Below are 26,805 nucleotides of genomic sequence, written 5' to 3'. Positions count from 1 at the left end.
TCATGGTCAAAAGTTCAGGTCAATTGGACCTATTTTGAGTGAGTTATGGCCAAAACACTAACTGCTGCCCAAATGGTCAATTTTCAGGCCTTAATTGCACTAATCCGAATTTGGTCACTTTTCAAGTTATCTCACAAGCAGAATTTTGGTAAGCTTCCTTCATGAAAGTTGGCACATTTTGTGCCTAGTTTCACCTCCAATTGGTCTCATACCAATTGGAGCAACAAAAATTCATTCATAACCTAAAATGTATACTGCCCTTACTAACCACACTTTGCATTAAAATTTTACATTTCTAATGGACACCATACACATTGTATCTAGGTCAGTTGTCCAACAATACTTTAATACAACTAATATCCATCCACAATATACTTAATCAAGTGTCCAACAATTTAATCAATGTCCAAATACCAATTCAACTAAGTCTCCATCACATTCAATTAATCAAATCCATATCTAACAACAATTCAATTGCTCAAACCTAATCCAACTAACCAAGATTAATAACATACAACCCATTTTTCTTAATCAACATTAAATACACATGAAATTAAGGTATTCCTAATCATATCAAGGCTGTCCCAAAGCTGTCCAAATTTACACATATACATTAAGCTTCCAATTTCAATTCACAACCTGACTTCACATACACAATTCAAACTATACCTATGGTAATCAAACTCTTATACATTTAAACTGTAACACCCTCTCGGTAGCAACTCCGTACATTCTACTGTTCCGGTGATCGGTGTCGGTCCGGATAGCTAGAATGTCCGGAAAAATATTTAAACTAAAGTCAAGAACCAAAATTAACTCAAATATTAATAATAAAAATTTAGGAAAAATTTTAGAAATAAAATACAACCAAGTCAAATGAGCCGGTGCCCAAGCAATGGGTAACCCAGAGGGAAGTTGCGGTTCTCGCAACGAGGAGCCCTAGACCCGGGAAAAAATTCATAAAATAATTTTTGGGACTCCAGAGAAGGGTCATTGAGGTTCCTATGGCATTAGAATGCCAAGAAAATATTTAGAAAAATTTTACAATCGGTACAGACAATTTTGACCCGTTAAGCCAAACGGAGGGCATTTTGGTCATTTCGCCTTCAGAGACGATTTTTGGCCGACTTGTCCAGTTGAGTAAATAATTATTATGACATAAAATATGAATTAATATTGATGAAAAATTAATTGAAAGTTAGTAGAAAAGAAAAGAAAAGAAAATGCAATAAAATGCCAAATATAACATATTGTGATATCATTTAAAAAGCTTCCTCCAATCACAATTAAACAACCCTTTAATTAACTAATAAAAGAGACCAAAGGAGACCAAAAATTCTGGTCATCTTCTTCTTCTTCTTCAGCCAAAACGTGACCTCCCCTTTTCCATAACCCTCCATGAAAGTTTCCTTTAATTTCTTCCATTTCCCATGAAATTCCACTACTAAACCCTAAGTCACCTTCACTAAAACTTGTCCCCACATCACAAGGCAACTCTAGCCAGCCACAAAGAGGAGAAATTCTAGAGTTTTCACAAGCTTAATAAGTTGAGCAAAGAGGTTAGTGCTTAATTATGCATGTATATCTCTTGTTCCATGTTAAGGACTTAAAAATGAGTATGAAATTGTGGATTAAATGAATGAAACTTATGGGTATGTATGCCATGGATTTCGGCTGCCCTAAGGAAGGAATAGGATTGAGTGTTTGTGATGGACTTGGAGTGAACTAGAAACCATGTTTAAAGTGTATAAATATAAGGATAATGAACTAGTAGTTAATTAAGGTAAGTTGTGAAAATTCATAATGGGAATTAGGGTTTTAAGGGTGAAAATTGGACTTGGCATTTGAATTGATTAATGGACATTCTAGTGGTCAATTAGCGACCATTTAAGGCAAGTTAATCATAATTTGAAGTGAGTTAATGCATGGCAAAGTGAATGTGTAGGCTGCCTAAAGACAAAGAAGCAGGTGATCAAATTTCACCCACTTGGACTGCCATAACTTTGGCTGTGTTGGTCCAATTGGTGTTTGGCCAATTGGACATGAAACTAGTCTTATAATGGCACATTTTTGCTGAAGAAACCATGCCCAAAAGACCAAAGCAAGTGGACCAAAAGTTGGCCCCAATCCGGATACCGCAACAAAGACTGCATAAATGACCAAATGAACAGTAACTGTTCATTTGGCCATAACTCACTGTAGATAAGGTCAATTGACATGAAATTTTTACAGCAACAAGTTAAGATATAGACAAACAACTTTCATGAAGAAACCTACCCAAATTATGACCAGAACCTAACCCAAATGGCAGTGGCAGTCACTGTTCATGTTATCAGAGATATGGTAATTTCGCAGAATGGAAATCCGCCAGCTGTGGTTTTTGGACCATATCTAGAGCTACAAAACTCCAAATGGAGTGATTCAAAAAAGGAAATTCAACTAGACAAAATAAGGAACAACTTTCATGTTTGCCATTTCTTCAAATTCCCACTGCAACAGTGCTTAATGGAACAGTAAAATTAAGCTTCACAAACTGAAAATTCTGCTTCCCTTGGTTTAAACTTAGAAATGGTAATAGTAATCAATTCCAACAAGTTTTAAATACAAAATGTGGTATGTTTGGGGTGTTAAAACCAATACACCTATTTTCTATCCAAAAGTCAACATTTTTGTTGACCAATGAGGTGAATAGTGACACCAAAACTTGAAATTCAAAATTTGAAAAATTTAAAAGTATCAAATGCCCTAGTATACCTAACTAGATTGGTTTGGATAGTTTGGCATGCCAATAGGGTATTGTTTTAGCAGTACTGCGAAAGGAAAGGCTTTGTGCCTGTATTCATGGCTTTATGCCCGTATCCATGGCTTTTATGCCCGTATTCATGGCTTTTATGCCCGATTATGTGATATCATAGCTTTTAGCTATATTGACTGCATACGTGGTTGACATTCTGCATCCCATGGTATGACGGCCCGAGGCACGCGTGCCCAAAGTGCCAACGACCGTTATCGATCAATCTAGTCATCCAAAGATAGGTTACTTAGGCAACCAAATGAATGGAAAAGTATAACTGTTAACTGAATATTAAAGAAAATACGAAAATTAAGTATCAGGAATGATTACAAAAATATAAGGAAGCTCAAGATCATGAAAAAAAAAAAAATTAACGAAATGCATGAAGAAGTTAATATCATAAAACATGATTAGCCCTCGACTAAACAATAAGTTAGTAATTACTCATTTCTTATGAACACAATAGCAAGGAAATTATTATTTTTATTTGCATATTATATTTTTTGTATTATTGGCACCACTAAGCTTTATGCTTAGCGCCGCTTTGCAACGTAGGTAATCAAGATTTGGACAGAGGGCCCAAGAGACCACGATTCGGTAAGGCGGTTCACGCTCGCATAGTGTCCGTGTCACCTCACCGCCTCTGATGCATTGGTAGGACATTAGGCTTCATTTTGGTATTTTGTAATTGATTTTTATTTTCCTTTGTGTAAATGAAACTTATGTAATGTATTTTGATTTTCATGTAAATAATCCAAAATTGTGTTTGTAAATGGAAAAGTGAATATTGATCTCGTGGATCGTTACATGACTATCAAATGTGATGAATGATTGAGAAACGAATGGTTGAAAAATATTGAGATTTTGACATTGGAGTTTGTGAATAGATGAATATGATTATTAGAAGTGTTTTTCACAGGTTCCGAAGAACTGTTTTCTCCATTTTTAGCCGGAACTCCGCCGAATTTTCTTTAAAATTTTCGGAACCTCAAATAAATTACAATTTCAATAAATGAATTATATTTCACAAGTTATATTCAAAACTACGATAAAAATGAATTAAGATAAAATAGAGTGCTCCGGCACACTGAGTGGCATAACTTGCTCGGCTACACTATAGTCGGGTAAGGGGTGTCACATTTAGTGGTATCAGAGCACGGTTTAGGCGTTTCTGGGCCTAGATTGAGTCCATACCATGCATTGCATTTGTAAGAGTTGAGGTGACACTAATGCAGATCTGTTTGTCTTTCTTATTTTGAATAGGATATGGACCCTTCATCACAGAGAGCAGTCGAGGAGGAAGTGGAGAGTCATGCTCCACCAGAGCCGAGACCGGGGTAGGGGAGAACCTACTCCACTAGCTCAAGCAAAGCCTGCTCAGCCTCCACAGGCCATGTTCCAGCAAATGGCCAATTTCTTTAGACAAATGGCCGGAGTAATGCCAGCACCACCTCCACCACCAGCTCCACAGCAGAAATCACACCTGGAAAGGCTAAGAAAGTTTGGAGCAGTGGACTTTTTCGGTAAGAGAGAAGATGACTCTGTTGCAGCCGAGAATTGGTTGAACAGAACGGGCAGAATTCTAAAACAACTCCATTGCACTCCAGAGCAAAACTTGGAATCTGCTGTATCTCTGCTGCAAGACGATGCATATGAATGGTGGGACACTGTGTCCAGTGAAGTGCAGCCAGAAATAGTGACATGGGACTTCTTTCTCTCCGAATTTAAGAAGAAATATGTGGGTACTGTATACCTAGAAGAGAGAAGAAGAGAGTTTATTAACCTGAGGCAGAGACAGTTGTCAGTGGCCAAGTATGAGAAGGAATTCGTAAGATTGAGCCGCTATGGAAGGGAGATAGTCCCTAATGAAGCTGAAAGGTGTAAGAGATTTGAAGAGGGATTAAATGATAATATAAAGATCATAATCACTGCCTTGGGGATCACAGACTTTGCCAAGTTAGTGGAAGCTGCATTAAAAGTGGAGAAAGTGAGAATAAATGAACAAAATAGGAAAGATAGGCAGCGTAAGAGGGAATTTGGACCAGGATAGTCAAGTATACCAACTGATAGTAAGAAGTTTAAGGGTTCTAGTTCACAAGATCGCACATTGTGGCCACAGAGGCCAGATTAGAATATCTATAGCTAGTTCCCCGGGCACAATAACAAGGGGATCAACCCCAGTGCCTGAATGTATGTATTGTGGTAGAAGACACAGAGGGCAGTGTCGATTGTTAACTGGAGGGTGTTTCAAGTGTGGGGCTACGGATCATTTCATAAGAGATTGCCCTCAGAGGAGTGGTTCAATAGCTCCGGTACAAGTTGATAGACCTTCTCCTATAGTTCAAAGGGGTAAAAGATCGGGTAGAGCAGAAATGGCTGACATTTCACAGAAGATTGTTTCTGAGACAGTTGAAAAGCCCAAGTCGTGGTGGCACCACAAGTATATGCTATGGAAGCTCAGAAGAGCCAAACCTGCATAATCGATGAGGTGATACAAGGAAATGAAGAAACAAGAAGGTAGCAACTCCCCGATTACTTAAGTCAGGTAAATTTCGAGGACGAAATTTAAATTATAGGGGAAGAGTTGTAACACCCTCCCGGTAGCAACTCCGTACATTCTACTGTTCCGGTGACCGGTGTTGGTCCGGACAGCTAGAACGTCCAGAAAAATATTTAAACTAAAGTCAAGAACCAAAATTAACTCAAATATTAATAAGAAAAATTTAGGAAAAATTTTAGAAATAAAATACAACCAAGTCAAATGAGCCTGCCAAGCGATGGCTAACCTGCAGGGAAGTTGCGATTCTTGCAACGAGGAGCCCTAGACTGAAAAAATTCATAAAATAATTTTTGGGACTCCAGAGAAGGGTCATTGAGGTTCCTATGACATTAGAATGCCAAGAAAATATTTAGAAAAATTTTACAATCGGTACAGACAATTTTGACCCGTTAAACCAAACGGAGGGCATTTTGGTCATTTCGCCTTCAGAGACGATTTTTGGCCGACTTGTCCAGTTGAGTAAATAATTATTATGACATAAAATATGAATTAATATTGATGAAAAATTAATTGAAAGTTAGTAGAAAAGAAAAGAAAAGAAAAGAAAATGCAATAAAATGCCAAATATGACATATTGTGATGTCATTTAAAAAGCTTCCTCCAATCACAATTAAACTACCCTTTAATTAACTAATAAAAGAGACCAAAGGAGACCAAAAATTCTGGTCATCTTCTTCTTCTTCTTCAGCCCAAACGTGACCTCCCCTTTTCCATAACCCTCCATGAAAGTTTCCTTTAATTTCTTCCATTTCCCATGAAATTCCACTACTAAACCCTAAGTCACCTTCACTAAAACTTGTCCCCACATCACAAGGCAACTCTAGGCAGCCACAAAGAGGAGAAATTCTAGAGTTTTCACAAGCTCAATAAGTTGAGCATAGAGGTTAGTGCTTAATTATGCATGTATATCTCTTGTTCCATGTTAAGGACTTAAAAATGAGTATGAAATTGTGGATTAAATGAATGAAACTTATGGGTATGTATGCCATGGATTTCGGCTGCCCTAAGGAAGGAATAGGATTGAGTGTTTGTGATGGACTTGGATTGAACTAGAAACCATGTTTAAAGTGTATAAATATAAGCATAATGAACTATTAGTTAATTAAGGTAAGTTGTGAAAATTCATAATGGGAATTAGGGTTTTAAGGGTGAAAATTGGACTTGGCATTTGAATTGATTAATGGACATTCTAGTGGTCAATTAGTGACCATTTAAGGCAAGTTAATCATAATTTGAAGTAAGTTAATGCATGGCAAAGTGAATGTGTAGGCTGCCTAAAGACAGCAGCAGGGTGACTGAAATTTCAGTCCACTTGGACTGCCATATCTTTGGCTGTGTTGGTCCAATTGGTGTTTGGCCAATTGGACATGAAACTAGGCTTATAATGGCACATTTTTTCTGAAGAAACCATGCCCAAAAGACCAAAGCAAGTGAACCAAAAGTTGGCCCCAATCTGGATACCCTGCAACAGCACCTGCAGAAATGACCAAATGAACAGTAACTGTTCATTTGGCCATAAATCACTGTAGATAAGGTCAATTGACCTGAAATTTTTACAACAACAAGTTAAGACATAGACAAACAACTTTCATGAAGAAACCTACCCCAAATTATGACCAGAACCTAACCCAAATGGCAGTGGCAGTCACTGTTCATGTTACTGTAGATATGGTAATTTCTGCAGAATGGAAATCCGGCCAGCTGTGCTTTTTGGACCATATCTGGAGCTACAAAACTCCAAATGGAGTGAATCAAAAAAGGAAATTCAACTAGACAAAATAAGGAACAACTTTCATGTTTTCTATTTCCTCAAATTCCTACTACAACAGTGCTTAATGGAACAGTAAAGTTAAGCTTCACAAACTGAAAATTCTGCTTCCCTTGGTTTAAACTTAGAAATGGTAATAGTAATCAATTCCAACAAGTTTTAAATACAAAATGTGGTATGTTTGGGGTGTTAAAACCAATACACCTATTTTCTATCCAAAAGTCAACATTTTTGTTGACCAATGAGGTGAATAGTGACACAAAAACTTGAAATTCAAAATTTGAAAAATTTAAAAGTATCAAATGCCCTAGTATACCTAACTAGATTGGTTTGGATAGTTTGGCATGCCAATAGGGTATTGTTTTAGCAGTACTGCGAAAGGAAAGGCTTTGTGCCTGTATTCATGGCTTTATGCCAGTATCCATGGCTTTTATGCCCGTATTCATGGCTTTTATGCCCGATTATATGATATCATAGCTTTTAGCTATATTGACTGCAAACGTGGTTGACGTTCAAGTCCCATGGTATGACGACCGAGGCACCGTGGTGCCCAAAGGTTAACGACACGTTATCGATCCGTTGATCCAAAGATAGGTTACTTGGGCAACCAAATGAATGGAAAAGTATAACTGTGAACTGAATATTAAAGAAAATGCGAAAATTAAGTATCAGGAATGATTACAAAAATACAAGGAAGCTCAAGATCATGAAAAAAAAAAATTAACGAAATGCATGAAGAAGTTAATATCATAAAACATGATTAGCCCTCGACTAAACAATAAGTTAGTAATTACTCATTTCTTATGAACACAATAGCAAGGAAATTATTATTTTTATTTGCATATTATATTTTCTTGTATTATTGGCACCACTAAGCTTTATGGTTAGTGCCTCGCTTTTGCAACGCGTAGGTACTGAAGATTTGGACAGAGGGCCCAGAGACCATGATTCGTAAGGCGGTTCACGATTCACGATAGTGTCCGTGTCACCTCACTATCTACAGTGCATTGGTAGGACACTAGGCTTCATTTTGGTATTTTGTAATTGATTTTTATTTTCCTTTGTGTAAATGAAACTTATGTAATGTATTTTGATTTTCATGTAAATAATGCAAAATTGTGTTTGTAAATGGAAAAGTGAATATTGATCTCAGGATCATACATGACTATCAAATGTGATGAATGATTGAGAAACGAATGGTTGAAAAATATTGAGATTTTGATATTGGAGTTTGTGAATAGATGAATATGATTATTAGAAGTGTTTTTCACAGGTTCCGAAGAACTGTTTTCTCCATTTTTAGCCGGAACTCCGCCGGATTTTCTTTAAAATTTTCGGAACCTCAAATAAATTACAATTTCAATAAATTAATTATATTTCATAAGTTATATTCAAAACTACGATAAAAATGAATTAAGATAAAATAGAATGCTCCGGCACACTGAGTGGCATAACTTGCTCGGCTACACTGTAGTCGGGTAAGGGGTGTCACATAAACACTCTAATAAACATAATTCCCCAACAAGTACATGTAAAAAAAAACCAAACTCTTTCAATCACCATGGCTGCCAAAATTGAAGTCCACCAATTATCCATCCAATTCTTCAAATTTCTCCATAAATCAACTCATTACAACATTAACTCAAAGATTAATTAAGAAAAGGAAGGAAAATTAACACTAACCTTGATTTGAACTTGATAAAACTTCACCAAATTTCTTCCTTTTTGTTCCCTATAATCTGCCTAAGGGGTGTGGACCAAGTTTAATTAAGTGAATTTATTGTTTTATGTTGAAAATGGGAGAGAATTAAGCTTTGCATGGAAAATTTTCCATGGAGAATTGGGAGTGACAATCGGCCATTGTTGGAAGCTTGAAGGAAATGAGTTAGTTAGTGGAGAAATCTACCTTAACATGTGAATTTATAGCCCCACTAATAATGGTAATATTATTATAATAATCAAGTTTTAGTATTTCTAATTATACCCCCTTTATTTCCCTTAATGACACTTTATATATAAATTTCATTTCATTTCATTTTTTTTATGGCATTATCAAAATTTTAACACTACTAATGTTTTTCATGGACATTTAGGTCAAAAGAAAACTCGGGGTGTCAAATGACCACAATGCCCCTGTTCGGGTTGCATTCCCGATTTTTCGGTAATATCGGATTTTGTCCGTTTTTTGATTTCTCACTTTTCTTTGTAGTAATTAATTATTTTTTCTTTGATATTTCTAATGGCATTTATACTTCAATAGAAATTTATTTAAGTCTTAAAAATATTTTCCAGGGTTCCCCACAGTCCATGGCTAGTCAACGGTCCACGCCATGACTTCCCAGTGCGGTCACCCATCGCTAGGGTTCTCGGCTCGCTTAACTTGGTTACATTTCTTTACTATTATTTTTTCTTTGTTTTTCTTGTATTTTCTTTTATTGTATTTCATTATTTTATATCTCCTCACTCATATCGAAGTGTAGTTCTAGGCATCCTAGCTGTCCGGACAACACTGGTCACCGGAACAGTAGAGTGCACTACCGAACATAGGGATGTTACAATTCTCCCCCCCTTAAAATAAATTTTGTCTCGAAATTTTACCTGGCATTAGTCTCTAAACAACTGTGGGTGCTGTCTCCTCATATCCTCTTCACATTCCCAAGTAGCTTCCTGGCCTGAATGATGGTTCCACAGCACTTTAACCGGGTATATCTGTTTGTTCCTTAGCTGCTTCACCTCATAAGCCAGAATTTCTATGGGTTATTCCTCATATGAGAGGTTTGGATTTACCTCAATCTCTTCAACTGATAGTGTATGAGATGGGTATGATCTGTACCTCCTTAACATGGACACATGGAAGACACTGTGTATGCTTGCTAACTCCAGAGGTATTGCCAATCGATATGCCAAAGGACCTACTCTTTCCAGAACCTCATATGGTCCGATGAAACGAGGACTCAGTTTCCCCTTTCTGCCAAATCTCATAATTCTCTTCCAAGGAGAAACTTTGAGGAATACCTTATCACCCACTACATATTCAATATCTCTTCTCTTCAGATCAACATAGGACTTCTGATGGTCTGATGCAGCCTTGAGTCTATCTCTGATCAATCTGATCTTTTCCTTTATCTGCTGAACAATCTCTGGCCCAATCATCCTCCTTTCACCTATTTCATCCCAACATAAGGGAGTTTTACACTTTCTGCCATACAAAGCTTCATATGGAGGCATCCCAATGCTTGATTGGTAGCTGTTGTTATAAGCAAACTCAATCAAAGGCAAGTGTGTATCCCAACTACCTTTAAACTCAATCACACAAACCCATAGCATATCCTCCAATATCTGAATAACCCTCTCGGGTGGCCATGCATCTGCATGGGTGGAATCTTGTCTTTGAAGTTCAATCTAGTTCCTAGGGCTCTCTGTAGACTACCCCAAAATCTAGAAGTGAACCTGGGATCTCTGTCAGATACAATCGATATTGGCACTCCATGCAGTTTTACAATCTCATATATGTACAATTTGGCCAATCTCTCCAGGCTATAGTCCATCCGAACTAGCAAAAAGTGAGCAGACTTGGTTAGTCTATCAACTATAACCCATACTGCATCATGACTATTCTGTGTCCTCAGAAGTCCTATAACAAAATCCATAGTTATCCATTCCCATTTACACTTTGGTACTGACAAAGGATGTAACAAACCAGTTGGAACTTGATGTTCTACCTTTACTTGCTGACATGTTAGGCATTTGGAAACAAATTCAGCTATATCCCTCTTCATACCCATCCACCAGTAATGCTCTTTCAGCCCTCTGTACATTTTAGTTCCACCAAGGTGCATAGCAAAAGGAGACTCATGTGCTTCTTTCATAATGATCTGTCTCAATTCCACATTACTAGGAATGCACATTCTGCCCTGATGTAGCAATAAACCATCATCTCTCATAGAAAATTCAGGTTTCTTGCCCTGCTGGACTTCTTTTAGTAGCTTCTGATATTTATCATCACTCTGAGCACCATTACGACCGATCAATCAACACCGGCTGTACATGCCATGCAACTACTGTCATCCTCATCATCAATCTCTAAACCGCATGTCAGGCTTTCAATTCATATACCATGGACAAAGGAGAAACTCTGAGACTTGCAATAGTCTTGCGACTTAAGGCGTCAGCCACCACATTTGCTTTCCCTGGCTGATAGTCTATTAAGCAATCATAGTCTTTAATCAGTTCTAACCATCTCCTCTGCCTCAAATTCAATTCCTTCTAGGTGCTTAAGTACTTCAAGCTCTTGTGATCTATGTAAATGTAGCATTTCTCCCCATAAAAATAGTGTCTCCAGATCTTAAGAGCAAAAACAATAGCTGCTAGCTCCAAATCATGTGTTGGGTAGTTCCTCTCATGCGATTTCAACTGGGGTGATGCATAAGCAATGACATTCTGATCTTGCATCAGTACACAGCCTAACCCATTGTGAGAAGCATCACTATAAACTGTGTATTCTTTACCCGGACTAGGTAAAGTAAGGACTGGAGCTTCAGTCTAACACCTCTTCAACTCATCAAAACTTTGCTGGCATTTATTTGTCCACTGAAATTTTACATCTTTCCGGCCTTGGTCAAGGAGAAGATAACATAGAAAACCCCTTCACAAACCGACTAATATCCGCTAAACCTAAAAAGCGTGAATTTCTGTGATATTCTTGGGCGGCTTCCAATTAAGGATAGCTTCTACCTTGCTGGAATCTACCTTAATCCCTTCAGCTGACACAACATGTCCTAAAAAGGAGATTTCTTTCAGCCAAAATTCATATTTCGACAATTTGGCGTATAGCTGTTTCTCCCGTAAAGTCTGCAATATAATCCGCAGATGTCTGTCATGCTCCTCTGCATTCCTCGAATATATCAAAATGTCATCAATAAACACCACCACAAATTGGTAGAGATATGGTCTGAAGATAGTGTTCATCAGATCCAAAAAAGTAGCTGGAGCATTTGTTAACCCGAATGGCATTACCAGAAACTCATAGTGGCCATACCGAGTTCTGAAAGCAATTTTTAGAATACTTTGCTCTTGCACCTTTAACTAATAATAAGCAGATCGCAAATCAATTTTGGAGAATACAGTTGCACCCTTTAACTGATCAAACAGATCATCAATGCGAGGCAATGGATATCTGTTCTTTATTGTCACCTTATTCAACTGCCGGTAGTCAATACATAAGCGGAGAGTACCATCTTTCTTCTTAACAAACAATACTGGCGCTCCCCAAGGTGACACACTAGGGCGAATGAAGCCCTTTTCAAGTAGTTCTTGCAACTGTATCTTCAACTCCTTCAACTCTGCTGGTGCCATTCTGTATGGTGTTATAGAGATTGGATCCACACCAGGCATAACATTAATTTCAAACTGCACTTCTCTTTCCGGAGATAATCCTAGCAATTCATCAAGGAACACATCTGGAAAGTCATATACTGTAGGGATGTCCCTCAATGCTGGACTCTCCACTTGGGTGTCCACCACATGTGCCAAGTATGCTTCACACTCCTTTCTGATCATTTTTCTGGCTAGTGCAGTCGAAATGATGTTTGATGGTAATAGTTGCCTCTCCCCATGTATTACCACATCACTGTACTGAGGGAGACCAAAAGTGACTATCTTCAGCCTACAGTCAATCATGGCATGATGCCTGGCTAACCAATCCATGCCCAAAATGATATCATAATCTCTGAAGGGCATTTCAATGAGATCAGACAGAAAAGTGTGTCCTTGGATCACCAAAGGAAAATCCCTACACATTCTATTAACCCTGACCTCCTGTCCTAGCGGACTTGTTACTAGCACCTCAAAGTCCATTTTTGTACATGGAACAGCAATGTAATCAATGATGCTAGCACTCACATAAGAATAGGTAGAACCCGGATCAAATAACACAAACACATCTTGATTAAAGGTTGAGAAGGTACCAGCCACAACATCAGATGTCTCGACCTCTTCTCTCTGTCTCATTGCATAGAGTTTGACCGGAGCACTGTCTTGCTCTGATTGTTTCACTGTGCCTTGGCTGCCTGCTGGGCTACCTCTACCCCTGCCTCTACCTCTGCTGGGTGGTTGTGAACTTCTAGTGACAGGGCTCTGAACTAACCCTTCTGCAGTAGTAAGAGGTGGTCCAACTCTACGAGTACTGGTGCAGTCCTTAGCAAAGTGTCCTGTGCCTCCACAGTTATAACAGGCTCCAATAGCCTTGTAGCATATCCCACTATGATATCTTCCACAAGTTTCACATTGGCGGGGAGGGTAAGAACCTCTGGTACTCTGCTGACCAGATAGAGAAGGTTTCTGTCCTAAATATCTTCCCCTACCAGACTTTTTGCCACCTCTGCTGTGTTCCCCATAGTTCTTCCTCTTTCCAGTAGGACCACTGGAACTTTGTTCTATAGATTTTCCCTCTTTCTCTATCCTCTCTGATTTCTTTTTCTCAGGAGCTGCTTCAGATTCAATTCTTTCTAACTCTAGTGCTTGAGAAATAAGTTCAGAGAAGTTAGTGTGTTTGAATCCGACCACTTGTAATCTGATACTGGGCTTCAGGCTGGTTTCAAACCTCTTGCATCTCTCCTTGCTGGTAGAAAGTAGACTCACTGCATAATGACTTAGGCGAGAAAATTCCCTTTCATATTCAGCCACTGATATGCTCTCCTGTTTTAGACTTAGGAACACTTGCAGCTTCTGGTCTACATAAGCATCAGGGACATATTTTTGTCTGAATTCCCTGAAAAAGTCATTCCATGTTAGCACTGCAGGTTCTACCAGACTTTAGGGAATGGTTTTCCACTACCATAAGCATCCCCTCAAAGAGAGAATCGAGTATTCAACCTGAGCTCCTCTGTACAATGTAGCTTCTTGAATACTTTATCAATCCTCTCTAACCACTGTTCTGCCTCAAGAGGATCTACTGTCCCCTTGAACTCTGTAGCCCCATATTTCATCAATTTGTCATACTGCCTCGCAGAAGACTATGGTTGTACCACCGGTGTCTGTATTGGGACTTGAGTAGGCACATTACCAGCCATTTGTTGGAACATTATAGCCATCTGCTGAGCGAACTGACCAGGAAACTGTGGTACTGCGGGGGCTGGTGCTACTGAACCACTGACGTTGTGTAGGGCTAGGGCATCCACTTGCACCTCAGCCTCTATCGATTGATTGACTGAACGATCACCCTCTTACATAGTCAATGCGAGGATCTTAGACCTCCTGAACAAATAACATAAGGAGATTTCCTCCCGTTAGTGCATTTTAATAATGTAATGTACTATATGTATCAAACAATGATATTGAGCAGTTGTACTATGAAGAAAGAATATTCAAATTATAAGTAAACATAGAATTTAAAAACTCGCTCTGATACCACTAAAACATGTCACACCCTACCCCTCTGTAAGGCACAACATGATCCCGTAGTATACCTAATGAATTACCAACTTATACAAATTGACCGGACTGGATAAACGGGTAAACTAGCACTGGGTACTAGGTACCTTGGGCCGTCACACCATCGGTCACAATGTGTCTCCCGGTGTGCAAACAGAATGGCTAATAAGCCATATAAGCAATAAGGCATAAAGCCAAGTAAAATATCATAATCAGTATAGCCATAGGCTATCACATCACAAAATGGCAATGAAGCCATACATCATACGCAGTACTGCTATCAGAACCCTATTGGCATGCCAACCTATCCAAACCAATCACATTAGGCCTACTAGGGCATTTGATACTTTTGAATTCTTCAATTTTTGAATTTCAAGTTTTTATGTCACTATTCACTTCAATAGTCAACAAAAAGTTGACTTTTGCATAGATCATAGGTGCATTGGTTTTAACACTCCCATTGTACCACATTTTGCATTTAAAACTTGTTGGTTTTGATCACTTTCTCAAAGCTTAGGTCATTTTGGCAAAATTGCCAATTTTCGGTTTTGGTGCTCCGAAGTTGTACTGTTCTATTGGTCGATCTATTGTTGGAATTTGATAAAACTTCCTTCATAGAAAATGTTCCTTATTTTGTCTAGTTGAATTTCTTTTTTTGAATCACTCCGTTTGGAGTTTTTTAGCTCAAGTTATGGCCAAAATAAGTTTACTGTTCACGTGCACTGTTCATGCTGCACTTTTGGGTTTTGGCAGATTTTGGTCCAACTTTGGTCAGTAATTTGACCAAGTTAAGTTCATAATTTGGTCTAACTTTCTTCATATGAAATGTTCTACTATGCCTTAGGTTTCCATCGGTTCAAGAATCGCCTAAATCTGAGTTTTCTAGAGAGAGTTATAGCCATCCAAACATTACTGCTCAAATCAAAATCTGCAGAGTTGCAGGTTTGAACAGTGACTGTGACTGCCATTTGTGTTTAGGTTCTGGTCATAATTTGGGGTAGGTTTCTTCATGAAAGTTGTTTTTCTATGTCTTAACTTGTTGCTGTAAAAATTTTAGGTCAATTGACCATATCTACAGTGAGTTATGGCCAAATGAACAGTTACTGTTCATTTGGTCATTTCTGCAGGTGCTGTTGCAGGGTATCCGGATTGGGGCCAACTTTTGGTCCACTTGCTTTGGTCTTTTGGGCATGGTTTCTTCAGCAAAAATGTGCCATTATAAGTCTAGTTTCATGTCCAATTGGCCAAACACAAATTGGACCTACACAGCCAAAGATATGGCAGTCCAAACAGGCTGGACTCACAGCCTTAATTCTGCTGTCTCTAGGCAGCCTTCCCATTTTAGTTTACCATGCATTAGCTTACTTCAAATTATGATTAACTTGCCTTAAATGGTCACTAATTGACCATTAGTATGTCCATTAATCATTTCATAAGCCAAGTCCAATTTTTCACACTCCCAAACCCTAGTTTCCCACTATGATTCACACATACACCTTAGATACACACTTTCATTCATCACATATATGTATATGCACCTTAAACATAATCTATAATTCATTTTAAGTCCATTAAAACCATCAAAAACACTCCATCATTGTTCCTTATTTAGGGCAGCCGAAATTCATAGGGTCCATATACATAGATTCCATTCATTTAATTCACAAAACCTTGCTCACTTTAAGTCTTTAACATGAATTAAAAGAGATTTAAGTGTAAATAGGCACTAACCTTGAATAGGGCAGAATTTCCCAACTCAAAACTTCACTTTCTTTCCTCTTCTTGGCTTCCAAACACTCTCCCAAGATGAGTGGACAAATTTTAATGAAAAGAAGAAGAGATTTTATGGTGGGAAGTGAAGGGAATCAAGCTTGAAACAAGAGCTTCAATGGAGGGAGAGGGAAAGATGGGTTTCACGTCTTGAGGAAGAAGAAGAAGAAAAAAAGATGACCAGAATTTTTGGTCTTCTTTGACTCTTTTAAGTGTTTTAATAAAGCTTATTAACTTGTGATTGGTTGGGAGTAAGTGAGTGACATCATGTGATGTCATTATTTGCTTAATTTTTGATTTTTCTTTTCTTTTCTTTTCTACCACATTTCAATTTAATTTTTAGCAATATTTATTCATATTTTGATTCATAATAATTATTTACTTAACTGGACAAGTTGGCCAAAAATCGTCTCTGAAGGCGAAATGACCAAAATGCCCTCCGTTTGGCTTAACGGGTCAAAATTGTCTGTACCGATTGAAAATTTTTTTCTAAATATTTTCTTGGCATTCTGATGCCATAGGAACCTCAATGACCCTTCTCTGGAGTCCCAAAAATTATTTTATGAATTTTTCCCCGGGTCTAGTGCTCCTCGTTGCGAGAATCGCAACTTCCCTCTGGTTACCCATCGCTTGGGCACCGGCTCATTTAACTTGGTTGTATTTTATTTCTAAAATTTTTACTAAATTTTTCTCATTAATATTTGAGTTAATTATGGTTCCTGACTTTAGTTTAAATATTTTTCCGGACGTTCTAGCTGTCCGACCGACACCGTCACCGAATAAGAGAATGTACGGAGTTGCTACGGTGAGGGTGTTACAATTCTTCCTCTAATTTAAATTTCGTCCTCAAATTTACCTGACTTAAGTAATCGAGGAGTTGCTACCTCCTTGTTTCTTCACTTCCTTGTATCGCCTCATCAGTGTCTGGGTTTGGCTCTTCCTGAACTTCCATAGCATATACTTGTGGTGCCACCCTGACTTCGGGCTTTTCAACTGTCTCAGAAACAATCTTCTGTGTAATGTCACCGCCGCTTCTACCCGATCTTTTACCCCTTTGAACTATAGGGAAGGTTTATCAACTTGTACCGAGCTATTGAACCACTCCTCGAGGGCAATCTCTTATGAAATGATCCGTAGCCCCACATTTGAAACACTCTCCGCTAATGACACTCCCCTCTGTGTCTTCTACCACAATGCATACATTCAGGCTTTGGGGTTGATCCCCTTGTTATTCTGCCCGGGGAACTAGCTATAGATATTCCAATCTGGCCTCTGTGGCCCTGTGTTTGATCTTGTGAACTAGAACCCTTAAACTTCTTACTATCAGTTGGTATACTTGACTGCCCCGGGCCCTCTTCTGTCTCTCCTTCTCGGTCCGCTCACTGATTCTTACCTTTTCAACCTTTATTGCAGCTTCCACTAGCTTGGTAAATTTTGTGATTCCCAAGGCAGTGAGCTGGATCTTGATGTTGTCATTTAGTCCCTCTTCAAATCTCTTGCACCTTTCGGCTTCATTAGGGACTATCTCCCTTCCATAGCGGCTCAATCTTACAAATTCCTTCTCATATTCGGCCACTGACAACTGTCTCTGCCTCAGGTTAACAAACTCTCTTCTTCTCTCTTCTAGGTATACATTACCCACATATTTCTTCTTAAATTCTGAAAGAAAGAAGTCCCAAGTTACAGCTTCTGGCTGCACTTCACTGGACACAGTGTCCCACCATTCGTAGGCATCGTCTTGTAACAAGGATACAGACTTCTAAGTTACGCCTGGGTGCAGTGGAGTTGTTTTAAGACTCGCCTGCTCTGCATTCAACCAATTTTCGATCGCAATGCAGTCATCTTCTCTCTTGCCATAGAAATCCACCGCCCAAACTTTCTTAGCCTTTCGGATGTGATTTCTTTTGTGGAGTGGTGGTGGTGCTTCTGGCATTACCCCGGCCATTTGTCTAAAGAAATCGGCCATTTGCTGAAACATGGCTTGTGGAGGCCGAAAGGTGCTCGCTTGAGTGGCGGAGCGCATTCTCTCATGCCCCTAGTCTCATTTCTTTGGTGGAGCATGACTCTCCACTTCCTCCTCATCGCTCTACGAGATGAAGGGTCCAAAGCCTATTCAAAATAAGAAAGATAAACATATCTGCATTAGTGTCACCTCGACTCTTACAAATGCAATGCATGGTATGGACTCAATCTAGGCCCAGAAACGCCTAAACCGTGCTCTGATACCACTAAATGTGACACCCCTCACCCGACTACAGTGTAGCCGAGCAAGTTATGCCACTCGCAGTTAGGAGCACTCTATTTTATCTTAATTCATTTTTATCATAGTTTTGAAAATAACTTGTGAAATATAATTCATTTATTGAAATTGTAATTTATTTGAGGTTCCGAAAATTTTAAAGAAAATCCGGCAGAGTACCGGCTAAAAATGGAGAAAACCGTTCTTGAACTGTGAAAACACTTCCTATAGTCTTATTCATTCATCTCAAATACATTTATCAAAATCTCAATATTTTTTAGTTCACATTCATTTCTCAATCATTCATTTCATGTGATAATCATATATATATCACAGATAAACATTCACTTTTTCATTTACAAACACAATTCTCATTATTTACATGAGCATCAAATTACATTTCATAAGTTCATTTACACATGAGAAAATAAGATCATTTATAAAATACCAAAATGACACCTAGTGTCCTACTAATGCACTGTAGCCTGTGAGGTGACACGGACACTACGCAGAACTGCAGGATGGACTTACCCAATCTGTGGTCTACTGGCTCTCGATCGATCTTCGGTACCTACGCGTTGCAAAAGCGACGCGCTAAGCATAAAGCTTAGTGGTGCAAATAATAAAATAGAAAGAAATAATATGCAAATAAAAATCATAATTTCTTAGCCATTGTGTTCATAAGAACTGAATAATTACCAACTTAATGTTTAGTCGAGGGCTAATTACGTTTTATGATATTAACTTCTTCATGCATTTTGTTTATTTATTTTCTTCATGATCTTGAGTTTCTTTGTATTCTATCGTAATCATTTCTGATATTTAATTTTCGTATTTTCTTTAACAATCAGTTCAATTACGATTATACTTTTCCATGCCCAAGTAACCTATACAAATTGACCGGATCGGATAAATGGGTAAACTAGCACCGGGTACCAGTACCTCGCCGTCACACCATCGGTCACAATGTGTCTCCGGTGTAAACAGAATGGCTAATAAGCCATATAAGCAATAAGGCATAAAGCCAAGTAAAACATCATAATCAGTATAGCCATAGGCTATCACATCAGAATGGCAATGAAGCCATACATCATATGCGATCTTGCTATCGAACCCTATTGGCATGCCAACCTATCCAAACCAATCACATTAGGCCTACTAGGGCATTTGATACTTTTGAATTCTTCAATTTTTGAATTTCAAGTTTTTATGTCACTATTCACTTCAATAGTCAACAAAAAGTTGACTTTTGCATAGATCATAGGTGCATTGGTTTTAACACTCCCAATGTACCACATTTTGCATTTAAAACTTGTTGGTTTTGGTCACTTTCTCAAAGCTTAGGTCATTTTGGCAAAATTGCCAATTTTCGGTTTTGGTGCTCCGAAGTTGCACTGTTTTATTGGTCGATCTACTGTTGGAATTTGATAAAACTTCCTTCATAGAAAATGTTCATTATTTTGTCTAGTTGAATTTCTTTTTTTGAATCACTCCGTTTGGAGTTTTTTAGCTCAAGTTATGGCCAAAATAAGTTTACTGTTCACATGCACTGTTCATGCTGCACTTTTGGGTTTTGGCAGATTTTGGTCCAACTTTGGTCAGTAATTTGACCAAGTTAAGTTCATAATTTGGTCTAACTTTCTTCATATGAAATTTTCTACTATGCCTTAGGTTTCCATCGGTTCAAGAATCGCCTAAATCTGAGTTTTCTAGAGAGAGTTATAGCCATCCAAACATTACTGCTCAAATCAAAATCTGCAGAGTTGCAGGTTTGAACAGTGACTGTGACTGCCATTTGGGTTAGGTTCTGGTCATAATTTGGGGTAGGTTTCTTCATGAAAGTTGTTTTTCTATGTCTTAACTTGTTGCTGCAAAAATTTTAGGTCAATTGACCATACCTACAGTGAGTTATGGCCAAATGAACAGTTACTGTTCATTTGGTCATTTCTGCAGGTGCTGTTGCAGGGTATCCGGATTGGGGCCAACTTTTGGTCCACTTGCTTTGGTCTTTTGGGCATGGTTTCTTCAGAAAAAATGTGCCACTATAAGTCTAGTTTCACGTCCAATTGGCCAAACACCAATTGGACCTACACAGCCAAAGATATGGCAGTCCAAACAGGCTGGACTCACAGCCTTGATTCTGCTGTCTCTAGGCAGCCTTCCCATTTTAGTTTACCATGCATTAGCTTGCTTCAAATTATGATTAACTTGCCTTAAATGGTCACTAATTGACCATTAGTATGTCCATCAATCATTTCATAAGCCAAGTCCAATTTTTCACTCCCAAACCCTAGTTTCCCATTATGATTCACACATACACCTTAGATACACACTTTCATTCATCACATATGTGTATATGCACCTTAAACATAATCTCTAATTCATTTTAAGTCCATTAAAACCATCAAAAACACTCCATCATTGTTCCTTATTTAGGGCAGCTAAAATTCATAGGGTCCATATACATAGATTCCATTCATTTAATTCACAAAACCTTGCTCACTTTAAGTCTTTAACATGAATTAAAAGAGATTTAAGTGTAAATAGGCACTAACCTTGAATAGGGCAGAATTTCCCAACTCAAAACTTCACTTTCTTTCCTCTTCTTGGCTGCCAAACACTCTCCCAAGATGAGTGGACAAATTTTAATGAAAAGAAGAAGAGATTTTATGGTGGGAAGTGAAGGGAATCAAGCTTGAAACAAGAGCTTCAATGGAGGGAGAGGGGAAGATGGGTTTCACGTCTTAAGGAAGAAGAAGAAGAAAAAAAGATGACCAGAATTTTTGGTCTTCTTTGACTCTTTTAAGTGTTTTAATAAAGCTTATTAACTTGTGATTGGTTGGGAGTAAGTGAGTGACATCAAGTGATGTCATTATTTGCTTAATTTTTTATTTTTCTTTTCTTTTCTTTTCTACCACATTTCAATTTAATTTTTAGCAATATTTATTCATATTTTGAGTCATAATAATTATTTACTTAACTGGACAAGTCGGCCAAAAATCATCTCTGAAGGCGAAATGACCAAAATGCCCTCCGTTTGGCTTAACGGGTCAAAATTGTCTGTACCGATTGAAAATTTTTTTCTAAATATTTTCTTGGCATTCTAATGCCATAGGAACCTCAATGACCCTTCTCTGGTGTCCCAAAAATTATTTTATGAATTTTTCCCCGGGTCGAGGCTCCTCGTTGCGAGAACCGCAACTTCCCTCTGGTTACCCATCGCTTGGGCACCGGCTCATTTAACTTGGTTGTATTTTATTTCTAAAATTTTTACTAAATTTTTCTCATTAATATTTGAGTTAATTATGGTTCCTGACTTTAGTTTAAATATTTTTCCGGACGTTCTAGCTGTCCGGACCGACACCGGTCACCGGAACAGTAGAATGTACGGAGTTGCTACAGTGAGGGTGTTACAGGGATCATGTTATGCCTTGCGGAGGGGTAGGGTGTGACAAGTAGTCAGTCCTTACTAGCAGAAAGTGTGTTGACTTCGTCAATCTATCTACTATCACCCATACTGCATCATGCTTCTTCTAGGTGAGAGGTAGACCACTTGCAAAATCCATGGTGACCCGATCCCATTTCCATTCAGGTATGCGTATAGGCTGTAGCAAACCCGATGGAACTTGATATTCTGCCTTGACTTGCTGACATGTTAAGCATTTAGTCACATAGTCAGCTATGTCCTTCTTCATACCAAGCCACCAATACTAAAGTTTCATATCATGATACATTTTTGTACTTCCTGAGTGCATAGCATAAATACTGGTGTGTGCCTCCTTTAGAATACTGGCCTTCAATTCCCCATCATCTGGCACACATAATCTTCCTTTGTAGTATAGATACCCATCTGTTTTCACTTCATAATTAGTTTCTTTCCCGTTTGAGATTTTACTCAAAATAGCTTTTAGCTTCTCATCTGCCTTCTGCCCATCGAAAATTTGCTGTAGCAGGTTTGGCCTCAATTACAACTCAGCCAAAATAGCTCCATCTTGAGCTAAGGATAGACGGGCATTCAATGATCTCAAAGCTGTGATGGATTTTCTGCTTAAAGCATCAGCAACTACATTTTCTGCTTAGCGTACAGCTTTTTTTCTCTCAGGGTTTGCAGAACAATCCTCAAATGCTCATCATGTTCTTCACTGGTCTTGGAATACACCAAAATATCATCAATAAAGACCACTACGAACCGATCTAGGTATGGATGGAAGATATGGATCATAAGGTCCATGAATGCTACTGGTGCATTTGTTAGGCCAAAGGGCATAACCAGAAACTCATAATGCCCATACCAGGTCCTGAATGTAGTCTTTGGCACATCTGCATCCATCACCCTTAACTGATGATACCCTGATCTAAGATCAATTTTGGAAAATACTGCTGCTCCCTTCAACTGATCAAACAGATCATCAATTCTAGGCAACAGATATTTGTTCTTCACTGTCACTTTATTCAACTGCCGATAATCGATGCACAACCTCAAAGTCCCATCTTCTTTTTCACAAACAGCACTGGAGCTCCCCATGGTGACACACTGGGGGGTATGAACCCCTTATCCAGTAACTCCTGTAACTGGATTTTCAGTTCCTTCAATTCTTTGGATGCCATCCTATACGAAACAATAGAGATTGGTGCTGTACCCGACAGTATTTCAATAGCAAATTCGACTTCCCTTGCTGGTGGCAAGCAAGGCAATTCTTTAAGGAACACATCTGGGAAGTCTCTTACTGTGGGTATGTCACATAGATCTGGCTTAGCCTGCCTAGTATCCACCACATGCGCTAGGTAGGCTTCACAAAGATTTTCTCATCGGGCTTTTCTTGCAATCGTGGATCGAGATGACATTGGACAAGAAATCTGTCCTTTCCCCCACAACTGTGATCTCATTACCCTCAGGAGTTTTCAAAGAAATTCTCTTCAATTTACAATCAACCATTGTCTGATGATGTAACAACCAGTCCATTCCCAAAATCACGTCAAACTCATGGAAAGGCAACTCAATCAGGTTTGCCAAGAATTCATACCCCTGAATCCTTAACGGGCAACCTTTGTACACTTTGTTCACCACTACACTGTGGCTTAATGAATTAGTGACTAGGATGTCTTGGTCACTCTCCCCTACTAGTATCCCCCTTTCTACGGGTAAGTTGATGTAGATGTATGAATGAGTAGACCCTAGATCCACCAATGCATGCATAGATGTATTGTAGAGGGAAAACGTACCCCTGATGACATCCGGGGCATCTTGCTCCTCCTGAGCTCTTATGGCATAGGCTCTAGTAGGTGGTCTGCCTCAGGCCTCTCTGCTAGCTTAAATGCAGGCCTCTGTGATGGTCCCACTGCCTCAAATTTACCAAATTTCCTGCCCCTTTGTGGTGCACGAACAGGTTTGTCTGCTTATGTTGGAGCAGCTATAGTAGTTCTGCGTGGACAGTTCCTCAACTGATGCTCTGTCGACCCATACCTTAAGCAGGCACTAGTCACTCTCCAACACTTCCCCTTATGCCACTTCAGGCAATGCAGACATGCAGAAAATGCTGGGGCTGGTCCCCTAAACCCCGTCCCTGGAGAGCTGCCCACTGATAGTGTGGACTGACCTCTACTAGGGGTGAACTATGGCCTAGGCCCCTGAGACTGACCCTGACCTTATGGTTGACCTGAACTCTATGCAGGTGGACCTTTGAACTTCTTCCCAGGTGCAGGAGATGAACTAGACTGACCCGGGCCCCTCTTCTACTGTCTTTCTCTTCTGGTCTGCTCACTTATTCTAACATTTTCAACTTTTATTGCAGCTTCCACCAACTTGCTGAAGTCTGTGATTCCCAAGGCAGTGATCATGATTTTTATATTGTTATTTAATCCCTCTTCAAATCTCTTACACCTTACGACTTCATTAGGGACTATCTCCCTTCCGTAGCGGCTCATTCTGTCAAATTCCTTTTCATACTCAGCCACTGTTAATTGTCTCTGCCTCAGGTTAATGAACCCTCTTCTTCTCTCTTCCAGGTATACACTACCCACATATTTCTTCTTGAATTCTGAGAGGAAGAAGTCCTAAGTTATTACTTCTAGTTGAACTTTACTAGACACTGTATCCCACCATTGGTAAGCATCATCTTGCAACAGAGATATAGCAGCTTCTAGATTTTGCTCTGGAGTGCAGTGGAGTTATTTTAAAACTCTTCCTGTTCTATTCAATTAGTTCTCAGCTGTAACAAAATCATCTTCTCTCTTGCCAAAGAAGTCCACTGCTCCAAATTTTCCCAGTCTTTCCAGGTGTGATTTCTACTATGGAGGTGGTGGTGGTGGTGGCATTACCCCAGCCATTTGTCTGAAGAATTCGGCCATTTGCTGGAACATGGCCTGTGGAGGTTGAGCAGGCTTTGCTGGAGCTGGCAGAGCAGGTTCTCCCCTATCCCCAGTCTCAGCTGCTGTAGGTGGAGCATGACCCTCCACTTCCTCCTCAACTGCCCTATGAGATGTGGGGTCCATATCCTAATCAAAATAACAAGGACAAACAGATCTGCATTAGTGTCGCCTCGACTCTTACAAATGCAATGCATGGTATGGACTCTATTTAGGCCCAGAAATGCCTAAACCAGACTCTGATACCACTAAATGTGACACCCCTTACCTGTCTACAGTGTAGCCAAGCAAGATACCGGAGCACCCTATTTTAATTCAATCATTTTTTTTATTCTTCCTAATTTTTTTTTCATATTTATGAAGTACAATTTATGAAATATAATTCATATAAGTCATTTATTGAAATTATAATTTATTTGAGGTTTCAAAAATTTTATAGAAAATCCGGCAGAGTACCGGCTAAAAATGGAGAAAACAGTTCTTCGAAATCTATAAAAAACACTTCCAATAATCATTTCCAATCATTCTCAAACTCCAATAACCATCAACATGGTCTCAACATTAGCAATCATTTCAAGTTCGTAACATTAATCCACAATTTCATTCAAATTCAAAATCAACTAAAATTTCATGAAGATATTCTCAAATTATATTAATTAACAAAATTCTTCAAAATATGTACATCAACATATGATTACATAAATTTACTATTTACATGAGTTCATAATTTACAAATCACAAACTATTATCTAATACAAAATGCAAAAACATAATTTCAAAAGGCACCTAAAGGTCCTACCACTGATACACTGTAGATGAGAGGTGACTTTGACGCTAGGTAGATTTGTGACCTCACTCAGTCTGTGGTCTGTTGGGCTCTCTGTTTGTCTCTCCAGAACCTACGCATGGCAAAAAGCGACACGCTAAGCAATAATGCTTAGTGGTGCCAATAATAAAATAAAAAGAACTAATAAAAGAAAAATATGCAGTGAGTGTATTGATGTCTCATGCAGATAAATTTTTGATAATTATTGGTAATCTTATTTATTTGGTACTTTTTATATTCATTATTTCATTAAATTTATCAACTTTCATTTTTGGTTGCCCAAGTAACCTATACTAGATGACTAAACTGGATAAACGAGTAAACTGGCACTGGGTATTAAGTACCTCTGGCTGTCACACCATCAGTCACATGTGTGTCTTCCGGTGTGCAACAGAACAGCTAATAAACTATAATAACATTAGGCACAAGGCCACATCTCAATACAATGTCAGAATGGCTAAAAGCCATGAAATCACAGAATGGCATAATGCCATGTGCAGCACTACTAACTGAACCCTATTGGCATGCCAACCTATCCAAACCAATCTTGCTAGGTGTACTAGGGCATGTTACACTTTTAAACTTTACAATTCTTGAAATTTAAGTTTAGGTGTTATTATTCATTTCATTAGTCAACTAAAATGTTGACTTTTGCATAGACCATAGGTACATTGGTTCTAATACTGCCAACATATCACATTTTGCATTCTAAAATTGTTGGTATTGGTTGCCAATACCATTTCTAAGCTTAGTGCTAGTTGTTCAAAATTTTCAGATTTCAAGCCTTGTGTTTACTGTTCCATTGGTCATTTTTACAGTAGGAATTTGATAAAATTGTCTTCATGAAAGTTGTTTCTTATTTTGTCTAGTTACATTTCCTTTTTTGAATCACTCCATTTGGAGTTTTCTAGCTCAAGTTATGGTCTAAATACCATAACTGGCCGGATTAGACAGAATCCAAAATTCTGGGCAAAACTGGTTCTGCCAGATTTGGTAACCTAAGTTTGGTTGGCAATTTGACTAGATTATGGTTAGAATTTGGATTTGTGTT

The sequence above is a fragment of the Hevea brasiliensis genome, chromosome 12 (genome assembly GCF_030052815.1).
Source record: "Hevea brasiliensis isolate MT/VB/25A 57/8 chromosome 12, ASM3005281v1, whole genome shotgun sequence".
Lineage (NCBI taxonomy): Eukaryota > Viridiplantae > Streptophyta > Magnoliopsida > Malpighiales > Euphorbiaceae > Hevea > Hevea brasiliensis.
The sequence above is the reverse complement of the archived record's forward strand: the minus strand, read 5'-3'. Positions refer to the sequence as shown.